This window comes from Tamandua tetradactyla, chromosome 5 (genome assembly GCF_023851605.1).
Source record: "Tamandua tetradactyla isolate mTamTet1 chromosome 5, mTamTet1.pri, whole genome shotgun sequence".
Lineage (NCBI taxonomy): Eukaryota > Metazoa > Chordata > Mammalia > Pilosa > Myrmecophagidae > Tamandua > Tamandua tetradactyla.
The window spans coordinates 141,119,086-141,131,099 of NC_135331.1; the positions used below are offsets into that span (position 1 = coordinate 141,119,086).

The 12,014-nt window shown below is 38.6% G+C and overlaps 1 protein-coding gene and 1 long non-coding RNA gene across 3 annotated transcripts in view; one reads left to right on the forward strand and one right to left on the reverse strand.

Moving 5' to 3' along the window:
* CEP162 (centrosomal protein 162) overlaps positions 1-1,009 on the reverse strand; it is an 83,407-nt gene extending 82,398 nt beyond the window's left edge. Inside the window, 1 exon segment of the mRNA XM_077162353.1 lies at positions 685-1,009. The gene's annotated coding sequence lies outside the window, so the exon portion shown is untranslated.
* The window catches only part of LOC143684926 (uncharacterized), a 41,600-nt gene continuing 30,336 nt past the window's right edge, over positions 751-12,014 (forward strand). For both annotated transcript variants that reach the window (XR_013176273.1, XR_013176274.1), the window contains exon 1: positions 751-989. This is a non-coding gene — a long non-coding RNA (uncharacterized LOC143684926). The remainder of the gene's footprint in view (positions 990-12,014) is intronic.

Here is a 12,014-nt window from a genome sequence, read left to right on the forward strand (position 1 = left end):
TATTTAACATTCTTCAAACCAGGTCCTCACAGGATCTTTTAAAATGTACTAATTGGCAAATCTGGAGGATCGTTTCTTTCTTGAATGCACAGAATAGTTTTGTGCAAACTTACATTCAGTTACTTATTTCATAATCCATATGATAGTTATTTCCAGATATGTGGATATTTCCAGATACATAAGGAATTTTTAAAGACTCAATCAATTTAATGAAGCATACGAAACAACATGAATTATGTTTCTTTTGGAGAGAGGGAACAACTTAAGTGAAATCTATGAACCCAATTTTGGTTCTGCTCCAGCTGCTTGATTCTAATTCCTTGAGGCAGCCTCAACCCCAGCTTATTTTTGCAGGTGTGGGGTGTGGGGACACGGGCAGTACCTTGCCCAACCTGCAGAAAAACACCTCCTCCCCCTCATTAGCATTTCCGATCAGTGCAGGGGGTGGTGGTAAGGTGCTGGTTCCAAGAACTTGGTCTGAGACGGCTGCATCAAAGAGTCTTCATTTCGATGGGGTCCCGGTTCCAGGAAGCGCGGGTTGGCGGGAAGACAAAGCCGCCTTTGAAGTGAAATCCTGACGAAGGAAGGGGCAGATCCGGGAAACTAAAGCCTTAAAGACTGAATGTGAAGCAGGTCTGGGCCATGGTGACCCCAGCGAGGAGCAACTGTCCACGCCTCACCTACCTTTGCCTCTGGAATTCGGCGCTTTCCCCGCACCTCCGAGGGGTCCCAGCAGTTGCCAGGGGAACACATTTCAGCTGCCGGGCTCCGGATCACATGACCCGGTTTGGTCACGTGATTGGCAGGCCCAGCAAGGCAGCCGTTAGTTTCCTAGTAGGTTATTCCTTTTAAAAGCGAAAGCTGCAATAACCACAATTCAACAGGGTAATCTGGTGGGTAAGAGCCATCGCTGCCGCAACAATATGTTCTCCCTGGTTTTTTCTACGCTGCTTGGAAAAGTGGAAGGCAGCGAACGAGTTTCTGGAAAGGTAGGAGAGAGGCGTGATGGGAGTTGTACGCACATCCGGTGGTTTCCTGGGAAATGTAGTCTTAGCTCCCCGTGTCATTGTATTTTGCTTTTCCTCTTTCCAACCATCTTCAGCCTTGTCATTTGTGCTTTCTTACTTCCTCACGGAAGTTTTAAAGGAATTTAATTTATTGGCATTTCCTCTGCGTGCCAAGCTCTGTGCGGACCATTGAGAGAAACTCAGACCTGTAAGAAACAACTTGACTGTCAGGATAGGGACTCGGTCCCGCCATCTAGTGGAGGAGAAATTGAAAATGCATACACGTCAACCTTCACTTTTAAGATACCACCACTCAAATCGTATAGTTTCTCCTACTCTAGCTATTCCCTCATTCTATAGCGACACCTTACAGGTATTTTCTTGGGTTTTTTTTTTTTTTCTTGCCATTTCTTCTTTAAAAAAAAGGAACACAACTTGGAGTTTCTGAAGAAAGCATTTAAGATAGTAAAAGTAAAATTGACAACAGTTGAAGGGATTGTCGCTACCAAACATAGTTTAGGACCTCATCATCTCTGGTCTGTACTCATCCTAACCTGTCACTTGTTGCAATGAAGGAAGTGCCCCACCCTCTATCAAAGACCAGTCTTCCTACATGTGATCTTGAGCCTTTACCAGTTCTCAATTTTGTTCCACTAGTGATTTTCTCTTTCTTCTGTCTCTTCAACTTTTGATTTGTCTCTTGGATTCTTCCCCAAATCAATAGAACACACTTTGGAAATGCATCCCCTGAACAAAATGCTGCTTCTTAAACGCTCTTTTCACTCTGTATCTCACAGCAGTTAAACCTATCCCATCCTCTCCTTGATTGAAAATTTTTTTCCTGAACAATTCTCTGCTTTACCTCCCTTTTCATTCAGACCCTCTAATACAGCTTCTACACCCAGTATGCTACTAAAACCATTCTTGACAATATTACTGATTTTCACCACATTGCTAAATCCCAAAAAAATGCACGTAAAACATCATCTTTATCTCCTAATGTTATTTGATCCAGCTGTCCGCTATCCCTATCTTAGTTTTTCTTTCTCTCTCTCTTTTTTTTTTTTTGCATGGGCAGGCACCAGAAAACGAAGTTTTTCTTTCACTTTTATGGCCTCTTCTCAGTGTTTTTTTTAACTGTTCCTTCATCTATTCTACCTGACTTCCAAATGTAATTTCTCAGAGTTCATTTATGGACCCTTTTATCTTCTCATTTTACATTCTTTCCTAGGCAATTTGATCCCCCTTTTAGTTTTATATATCATCTATGTACTCATGACTTTCAAATATATGCCTCCATTCTAACCTCTCTTTTGATATCTAGTCTCCTATATCCAAGCTACCTAACTGACATCACCACTTTGATATCTCAAAAGCATCTCCAACTCAATGAAAGTCTTGCTTTCCCCCACTGCCCTCACACTGATCTTCTCTTCTACCACTTCCCATCTCCTTATACGGTAACTTCTCCCACAAGTAACCCAAGACAGAAATCTGTGATTCTCTCTTCCCCACACTCAAGAAAGAAATCTCACCCACAGTCTATCCCTCTCCCAAATTCTGTCCATAATTAAGACTTGTCAATGCTACCTCCAAAACACATTTCTATTCTGTTCATTTCCCTATGTCTTCATTGCTAATGTATACTCCAAGATATTGTTATCTTTTGCCTGAAATTCTCCACTAGCCTCCTAACAAGTCTCTCTGTTTCCACTCTCGACCACCTCTAAGCCAGTCTCCACACAATACAAAAAGTGATCATTTGAAACCATAAATCAGATTACTGCTTAAAATCTTTCGATGATATCCTGCTGTGCTTAGCCTGAAATTTAAACACACACAAGGACTTGTATGATGTGATTGGTACTACTTACCTCTACAGCCTTATCTCATCTCCACTCATCAAAGCACACAGAATTATTTGCAGCTTAATTGCAGAGTTAAATCCTCTGGCCACATTTAGGTAATTAGAGCTTTAGTATTGGAGATGGAGGATGAACATTATTATGTCTAAGTACTGAATATGGGTCATTTTCTTCCCTTGCATAAATCTATAGTACTTTTGCTTATGGGAATCAAGAGTTCTGAATTGTAGTTAGGGAGTCATACATTTTTGGTTCCTCAACTGAATTGTTATATATATTTTTTGGAATAATAATGCTCAAAAGAATGGTTAATATTTATGGGGAGCTTATTCTATACTAGACATTGTCCTATGCATTTTATAATATTATTTAAGTTTCTGAACTATCTTTTGAAGTATATAGTATTATTGACTTTTTAGATAAAGTAAACTAAAGTTTAGAGAGATTAAATAACTTTCTGAAGTTTACATAACTAATAAATGATGGAAACATGATTCCAACCCTGAAGAATTGTCCTCTTGGCATAAAATGTTAAACACTGCAACTCTGACTCGCATGATAAATATGTATGTAGTTAAAATGTCATTGAGATGGCAAAGTAAATGAGTTACTTTACTAATTAACTTTGGCAAGAATGAAAAATTCCTATTTTCATAGCTCTTCATAATAGCGATAGATTTCTCATGTATTTTTATGTTTTGAGTGATGTGAACTTTTATATATATACTTGTGTTTGTTCAGTTCTCTGGTGAGGTTTTAGGGTACAGAAACTGTACTTCAGTCTTATATTGCACTTCCTCACAGCAGACAGTAGAGTGAAGGAACTCAGTCAAATTTGACTGTCAGAATGGCTGAAATAAACAGAAAATAACAACATCAAATGCTGTTAAGGATGTTAAGAAACTAAATCAATAATGCAATCCCTGGAGGAGTATAAAATGGTACAGTTAATCTGGGAAAGAGTTTGGCAGTTCTACACAAAAATAAACTTGTATTTACCATATTGTGTTCTCGAACATTAACCCAAAGAAATGAAAATATATTTACACAAAGACCTGTATATGAATGTTCATAACAAGTTTTATTCATATAGTCTCAAATTGGAACAACCCCAATGTCCTTCATTGGGTTAATGGTAAAACAAATTGTACTAAGTCCTTAATATGATAATATCCTTCAAGGAGATCAACCAGCTGTTTAATATCAAGTTAATGTTATTGGATCCCTCCTACCCTCGAGATGGCAACAATTCATCCTTGCTGAAATTAAAATCTGTGCAGGTAATGGATTTGCGTCCTCTGCCAACATAGCCTCCACTAACACCACTATTTAAAAACTTAAAGAATGTCCTATTCATTGGTATGGCAACCCCCATAACACTGCTTCTGACCAAGAGACTTATCTTATGGCAAAGCAGGTGCAACAGTGTGTGTGTGACCACAAGATACACTGGGTTTACCATACATTTTATCATCCAGAAAAAGCTGACAGAGTAAAATGGTAGAATGGCCTGTTGAAGGGTCAGCTAAGGTTCCAGGTTAGGGAAAAGATGGGGTATATGTTTCTTATTAATGTCTGAAATATGGAACTATGTCCCTTCTAGCTAGGACATGTGGACTTAAGTACTAAGGAGTGGAAGTACAATTGATTCCTCACACCACTTCTCCCCAAGTTTGTACTTTCTGTTCCTGCAACCTTAGGCACTGCTGGATTAGAAGTTCTGGCTTTGTGGGAGAGCACTTCACCAGATGGCATGGTAAATGTTCCAAAGAACTTGAAGCTATGGCTATCATGAGTGGGCCAGGAGGTAAAAAAAAAAGGTATTAATATATTCACAAAATTAATCCACCCTTATTATTGTAAAGAGTCAGGGTCACTGCTATATAGTAGAGGCAGGGAGGAATATATCTGTAATCCAGGAACTTCATTGGTGTATCTCCTATTGCTCATGTGTCAGCTGATAATGGTGAATGGATAATTATAGAAACTTTGGCCTGGCAGGGGCAAAACACCCCTAAGGAAAGAAAGTCTGTGTCACTCTACAAGGCAAACGATCTTATATGAGCTGAAAGGCTGGCCTAGTGGAAGAGAAATCCAGACTGAGTAATGGCAGAGAGAGATGATATCAATAAGGTCTTGGGAGTAGCTAAAGCAGCAACGGCAGTAGCTAGTGGCATAGACCCTTTTGCACAGATTGCGGCTGGCTACCACCTTGAAGGTCATTCTGTGATAGATTGGACTTAAGGGAGAGAAGGGGCAGATCACTATTTCCATGTCTAGCTCTCATAGACTTTGACCAGTTCCCTTCAGGTGCAACTAGAGAGTGCCTCACTCTAGCCAAGGTGTGTCTGATTTCCCTCCCCAGAAATTTTTTCACAATGAAATGTGGGATGCCCATGGGACTGCTATGTGTGTACAAACTAGAAGTGGTTTTGGTGTAGTTAAAACCCCAGGGGCCACCTTTACCCATGGGGGATGGGATCGCAGGGACAAATGCTTCCCCTTTTATGTCACACATTTAGTAGAGACTTCTCAGAAGGTCACATGGAATCCAGCACAGGTGGCCAAAGCCATAATCATTTTGATAATGTATTGTTTCAGCTTTCCTTTCTTCCCTCTTTTTACTCCTTCTGTTCATTTTCCCTGCTTTCTGCAATTGAATTCCCAGGTAAATTATCTACAGGGAAGATTTTTTTGGAGGAACTCAGGCCAAAACAGTAATCTTATTAATTAAATTTGAACTAATATGTAAATCTGAATAATTAAAGTCTTATATGCAATTCTGCTTCATTATTCATGTGTACATATTTAGAAAAGCGTGAATATTTTGTAAATTAAAAGAACTGTTTCAACTTATCTGAACTTTGTTCTTCATTCGATTTGCATTTGAGAGTTGGTTGGCGTTGCAGTAAGTTGCTATATAATTAAAATGTTCAATCTGCTATATAAAGTATCCACATATTTACAGATGTACAGACTGAATGGGAGAGGGTTTCTTTAGGGTTTAAAGTTGCATAAATTGTCCAACAGTCTTTCATATTATTGGATGTTTGAACATTATGACATTCTCAGTGTAAATGACTATGAAAATTAGGGAAGTGTTCTTCAATAACAAGGTAAATGGAATTTGTGGCATTATTTCTATTGGCATTTGTCATGTCAGTTTACGTTTTCGCCATCAGAGGTCATGAAAGGACAGTGTAGAACGGAGCATTTGAGTTTTGTTGGAAATAAAGTTAACTTTGAAATTTCAACTGTAACTTACTTTTAGAAGGTTTTTTAAAAACAAAAAAATTACAATCCACTTACTGTCATTTGTAAATGAAGAAAATTTTTCAAAATAAAATTATTAGGCAGGTTGCAAGATTTATCAGGCTGTTCTTTGACATTGGTGCTTTCAAATTCCATTTAAAGAATAACATTTAAAAATGAGAAGTATTGACTAGTTCTTAGCTTGGAACTATAAGTAAAATATTTAATTTCATTTTTAAAAAAGTATTCCACTTAATAAAATAAAGAAAATAAATGAAATTAACACTTAGAAGTGTCTTGGAATACATTTCTTAGTGAATATAGCATATACTTCATCAAGAATAAGAAAGTGCATCTCAAATGTTTTTTCTGAGAAACTGATGGTGCAAAATGTATCTAATTACCTCGCTGATAATAACAAAGTTTTGTTTTAAATACCTACTATTGATATTGATGTGTATTTTGGTTAAGTTATAAGTGTGTGTATCTAAAACTTCTTGTGCTCTAGAAAAGTTCTTAGAAGTGCAAAACCAATAAGTTAAAATAATTTGCATTTGTGTTATAAAAACACAGCAGTCATTGGTTGTCTTTGCTTTTTCTTTGTGATCATAACAGAAAAGCCTCCTGTAAATTTTTTGCATCATGATGATTAGGTTTTAAAAATGCTGTTCATGAGTTGACATTGGGCAATCAAAATACTCTCCGCTGAAGTTGGAGTCCAAAGTGATCAGCAACATTGGTCTACCTGCACTGCCTCTCGACAGCTCTGGCTTTGGCCAGCTAAGCTCCGCCCAGCCAAAAGAACTACTAGTGGGTGAAAGGAGTTCCTGCAGGGCTGCAGGCTGGTTGAGGGAAATTGTGTTAGATTTATACAGAAAGTTTAAACTAAAATGTGACATTATCCATCCCAAATTCTTTTTTTAAAAAATAGGTATAGCAATAGTACCTATGCCACAGTGTGATGAATACATTAATTGAAACATAAAAATTTAGAATGTTGCCTGATACGTGATAATACACATGCACTATTGTGTTGTTATTTTTGAAGCACGTCATATAGTGTATATAGTAAGAAATGATTTATTATCGATTTACTACCACTATTATTTCTAAGTTTCTTTCAATATAGGGTATTAAAAGACATTTTTTGTTTGTCTCTTGGAGCCTCACAGCTATCAAAGCCTTCAAAATAATTTAAAACACAACTCCGACTTTTAGAGGAGTCCATTTTTATGAAATATTTGTTTAAACAGCCAAATCTGCATCTTCAGTGTTGCTCATATGGCATCTCTCCCATCAATTATGTCCTCGTTTTTGAGTCTGTTTACTCTGTTTACTCCTGGGCTTACTCTCTAATCTTTTAGTTGCTCTCAAGTTTTAGAACTTCCATCCTGTTCATCTGTGCAGCCTGCTCCCACCTAAAATCTCTTTCTGTGCAATGACTGTGGAGAGTTGTGATGGGAGCTGATCAGAAACTGGTAGGTGATTTCATTATTTTAATTCATGCCCCTTTTGTGATAATAGTAACTACCATGCAGGCAATCTTGGAGATTTTTTAAAAATTAATTTAGGCTTCTGGGAAGATGGCTAAATAGAGTAGCTCGAGATTAGCTCTGCTCCACGGAAAAGTTAGAGAAAGAACAGGAGGGCGACTGAGGCAATTTGGGAGTATGGCTGACCTGGGAGAGCCTTCTGCACCATATAGGGCAGCTCCTGTTGCAGAGGCCAAGGAACTGAGAGGTAGAAAGCTGGAGACTGACGTGGAGGCGCAGAGACCCCAGGAGTGCATGGACGGGAGCCGGGGACCACATAGAGGCCACATTTCTTGGGTTTGCTACCCTCACCAGCACAGCTCCATGACCAGCGACACATCCCACATGCCATGCACCCGAACCCAGTCACCCACTTCCATTCCTTGTGCTCCAGGAGCCCCCACCCCACCAGTCCCCAGGGCACATACCTGCGCCCCACTCACACCCCAAGTGCAGCCCAGCCCACCTCTCCTGCATCCCTCCCCAGCACGACCTCCACCTCCCTGTTCCCTGCAGGCTGTTGCCAGCACATAAAGGCTGCAGGCACTAACCTCCATACCCAGGCTATCCCCGCCCCCTGCCCATAGTGTTGAACAACTTCACCCAGCACACCCTGAACATCAGTTGATGGCACTCGTAGGCCCACATATGCGCACAGACCCCCAATCATGTCATTCAGCTCTGGGAACCACACTTGACAGCATTCCTAGAACTGCATGCGCACAGCCCTCAGCCACACTTCCCAACTCTGAGAAAGTGCTGACCTACAAGTTGGGTCACATCTGCCCCTAATCCAGGAAGGCATAATGTTGACCTGCTGCCACTGCTCTACACATGCACACAAAGGGACCCATGCCTTAGACTGGTGCACACCAGGGTTACACCCCCAAGACCAGTGCACCTGCACAGCTACATCCTCCCTGGTCACTGGGAGCCCACATTCACAAGCATCAGTGTAACATCCCCAACCTGCACCTTTACCTGCCCTGAAACAAATCACCATACTGAGTGCCTACCCCGTGCCCTGCTGACCTGCTGTACAACCATCCTGCAAACACAAGGCCTTAGACTACTGAAAGAAATCAACTCCCAAAGTAAATCAATCAAGTGTTTACATGCCACGAAGACATCAGAAGATCACTAAGCATGTCACAATGCAGACAGATATAGCCCTACCTAATGACCAAATTAAAACACCTCAGTAGACACAGACGTTGGAATAACTAATCAAAGATGTTCATGCAACTCTACTAAACAAAATTAATGGGATAGCAAATTACATAAAAGAGATCAAGAAGACAGTAGAAGAGCATAAAGAAGAATTTGAAAGAATAAACAGAAAAACAGCAGATATCACAGAGATTAAAGACTCTGTTGACCAAATAAAAAACATACTAGAGGCACACAACACCAGATTTGAAGAGACAGAAGAAAGACTAAGTGATATAGAGGACAGGATAATTGACTTTGAAGACTCAAAACAGCAAATGGCAAAATAGATGGAAAAAATTGAATTGGATCTCAGGGAAATGATAGACAAAACAAAGTGCACAAATATAAGATTCATTGGTGTCCCAGAAAGAGAAGAGAGGGGTAAAGGGCTAGGAAGAGTAATTGAGAATATAATGGGGGGAAACTTCCTAACCCTCATAGAGGACATAAATATACAAGTCAAAGAAGCCCAATGAACTTCAAACAGAATAAATCCAATCTGTCAAATGTTGAAGAGAAGCAGAAACCCTTCTACTACATATAAGGGAAACCAAATAAGATTGAGTTCAGACTGCTCAACTATCATCCTGGAGGCAAGAAGGCAATGGTATGATATATTCAAGATCCTGAAAGAGAAAGACTTCCAGCCAAGAATTCTATACCCAGTCAAATTGTCTTTCAAAACTAAGGGAGAGATTGAAGTTTTCACAGACAAGATGTCCTGAAAGAATTTGTCAACAAGAGACTGGCCCTACAAGAAATACTAAAAGGAGTTCTGCCAGTTAAAAAAAAAAGAGAGAGAAAGGAAAGTCTGGAGAATGGCACAGAATTGAACAGTAGCACTAAGGGTAATTTAAAGAATACAAAGAGAAAGGGGGAAAAGGATATATAGATCTGACAAATAAAATAAAAAATGATAAAATGATGGATTCAAGACATGCCTTTTCAGTAATAACTTTGAATGTTAATGGACTAAAATTACCAATTAAGAGATACAAATTGGCAGAATGGATTAAGAAACATTATCCAGCTGTATGCTGCTTACAAGAGACTCATCTTAGACACAAGGATACAAATAAATTGAAAGTGAAGGGATGGAAAAAGATTTTCCACTCAAGTTGTAACCAAAAGAAAGCAGGAGTACCTATACTAATATCGGACAAAATAGACTTTAAATGTAAAGACATCATAAGAGATAAAGAAGAACACTATATACTAACTAAAGGGTCAATTCACCAAGAAGATATAACAATCATAAATGTTTATGCTCCCAATCAAGGAGCTCCAAACTACATGAGACAGACATTGACAAAACTGAAGGGAGTGATGATATTTCAACAATAATAGTAGGAGACTTCAATACACCACTCTGCTCTATAGATAGAATGGCCAGACAGAAGATCAACAGGGAAATAGAGAAATTAAATAACTTGATAAATGAATTAGACCTAACAGACATATGTAGGCTATTGTACCCCAAAACACAAGGATATACATTCTTCTGTAGTGGTCATGGTACATTCTTCAGGATAGACCATATGCTAAGGCACAAAACAGGTCTTTATAAATTTAAAACATTGAAATTATTCAAAGCACTTCCTCTGATCACAATGGGTTGAAGCTGGATCTCCATAACTACCAAAGAATTAGAACATTCACAAATATATGGAGATTAAATAACACACTCTTAAACAGCCAGTGAGTCAAAGAAGAAATTGCTAGAGAAATCAGTAGCTATCTGGAGGTGAATGAAAATGAGAAAACAACTTATCAGAATTTATGGGAAGTGGCAAAGGCTGTGCTGAGAGGAAAATTTATTGCCCTAAATGCCTATATTAAAAAACAAGAAAGAGCAAAAATTGAAGACTTAGTAGCACACCTGGAGGAAATTGAGAAAGAATAGCAAACTAACCCCAAAGTAAACAGATGAAGAGACATAACAAAGATTAAAGCAGGGATAAATGAATGGGAGAACAAAAGAACACTAGAAAGAATCAATAATACCAAAAGTTGGTTCTTCGAGAAAATCAATAAAATTGATGGATCACTAGCAAGACGGACAAAGAAAAAAAGAGACAGGATGCAAATAAGCAAAATCAGAAATGAGAAGGGGTGCATTACCACAGACCCTGAAGAAATAAAAGAAATTATAAAAGGATACTATGTACAACTATACACCAACAAACTAGACAACTTAGATGAAATGGGCAAATTCCTGGAGACACATAAACAAGCAACACTGACTCAGGAAGAAATAGAAGATCTCAACAAATCAATCACAATTAAACAGATTCAATCAGTCATCAAAAATCTTCCTACTAAGAAAAGCCCTGGACCAGATGGCTTCACAGGGAAATTTTATCAAACATTCCAGAAAGAACTAACACCAATCCTGCTCAAACTTCTCCAGAAACTTGAGGAAAAAGGAACTCTACCTAACTCATTTTATGAAGCAAATATCACTTTAATACCAAAACCTGATAAAGATGCTGTAAGAAAGGAAAACTACAGGCCAAGCTCCCTAATGAACATAGATGCAAAAATTCTCAATAAATATTAGCAGATCAAATCCAACCTCACATTAAAAGAATTATACACAATGAACAAGTGGGGTTTATACCAGGAATGCAAGGATGGTTCAGCACAAGAAAATCTATTAATGTAATACGGCACATTAACAAATTGAAAGGGAAAAATCACACGATCATCTTGATTGATGCTGAAAAAGCAACAAAATTCAGCATCCTTTTCTGATAAAAACATTCCAAAAGATAGGAATCAAAGGTAACAACCTCAATATGATAAAGGGAGTATATGAAAAACCAATAGCCAGCATCATACTCAATGGAAAGAGACTGAAAGCTTACCCCCTAAGATCAGGAACAAGACAAGGATGCCCACTGTCACTGGAATTGAATCAAGAGTGCAGAAATAGGCCACCAAATCTATGGTCAACTGATTTTGACAAGACCCCCAAATCATCTGAACTGGGACAAAATAATCTTTTCAATGACTGGGCATGTAAGAACTGGATATTAATACCCAAAAGAATGAAAGAGGACACCTATCTTTCACCCTACACAAATTAACCCAAAGTGTATCAAACACCTAAATATAAGAACTAGCACCATAAAGCTTCTAGAAGA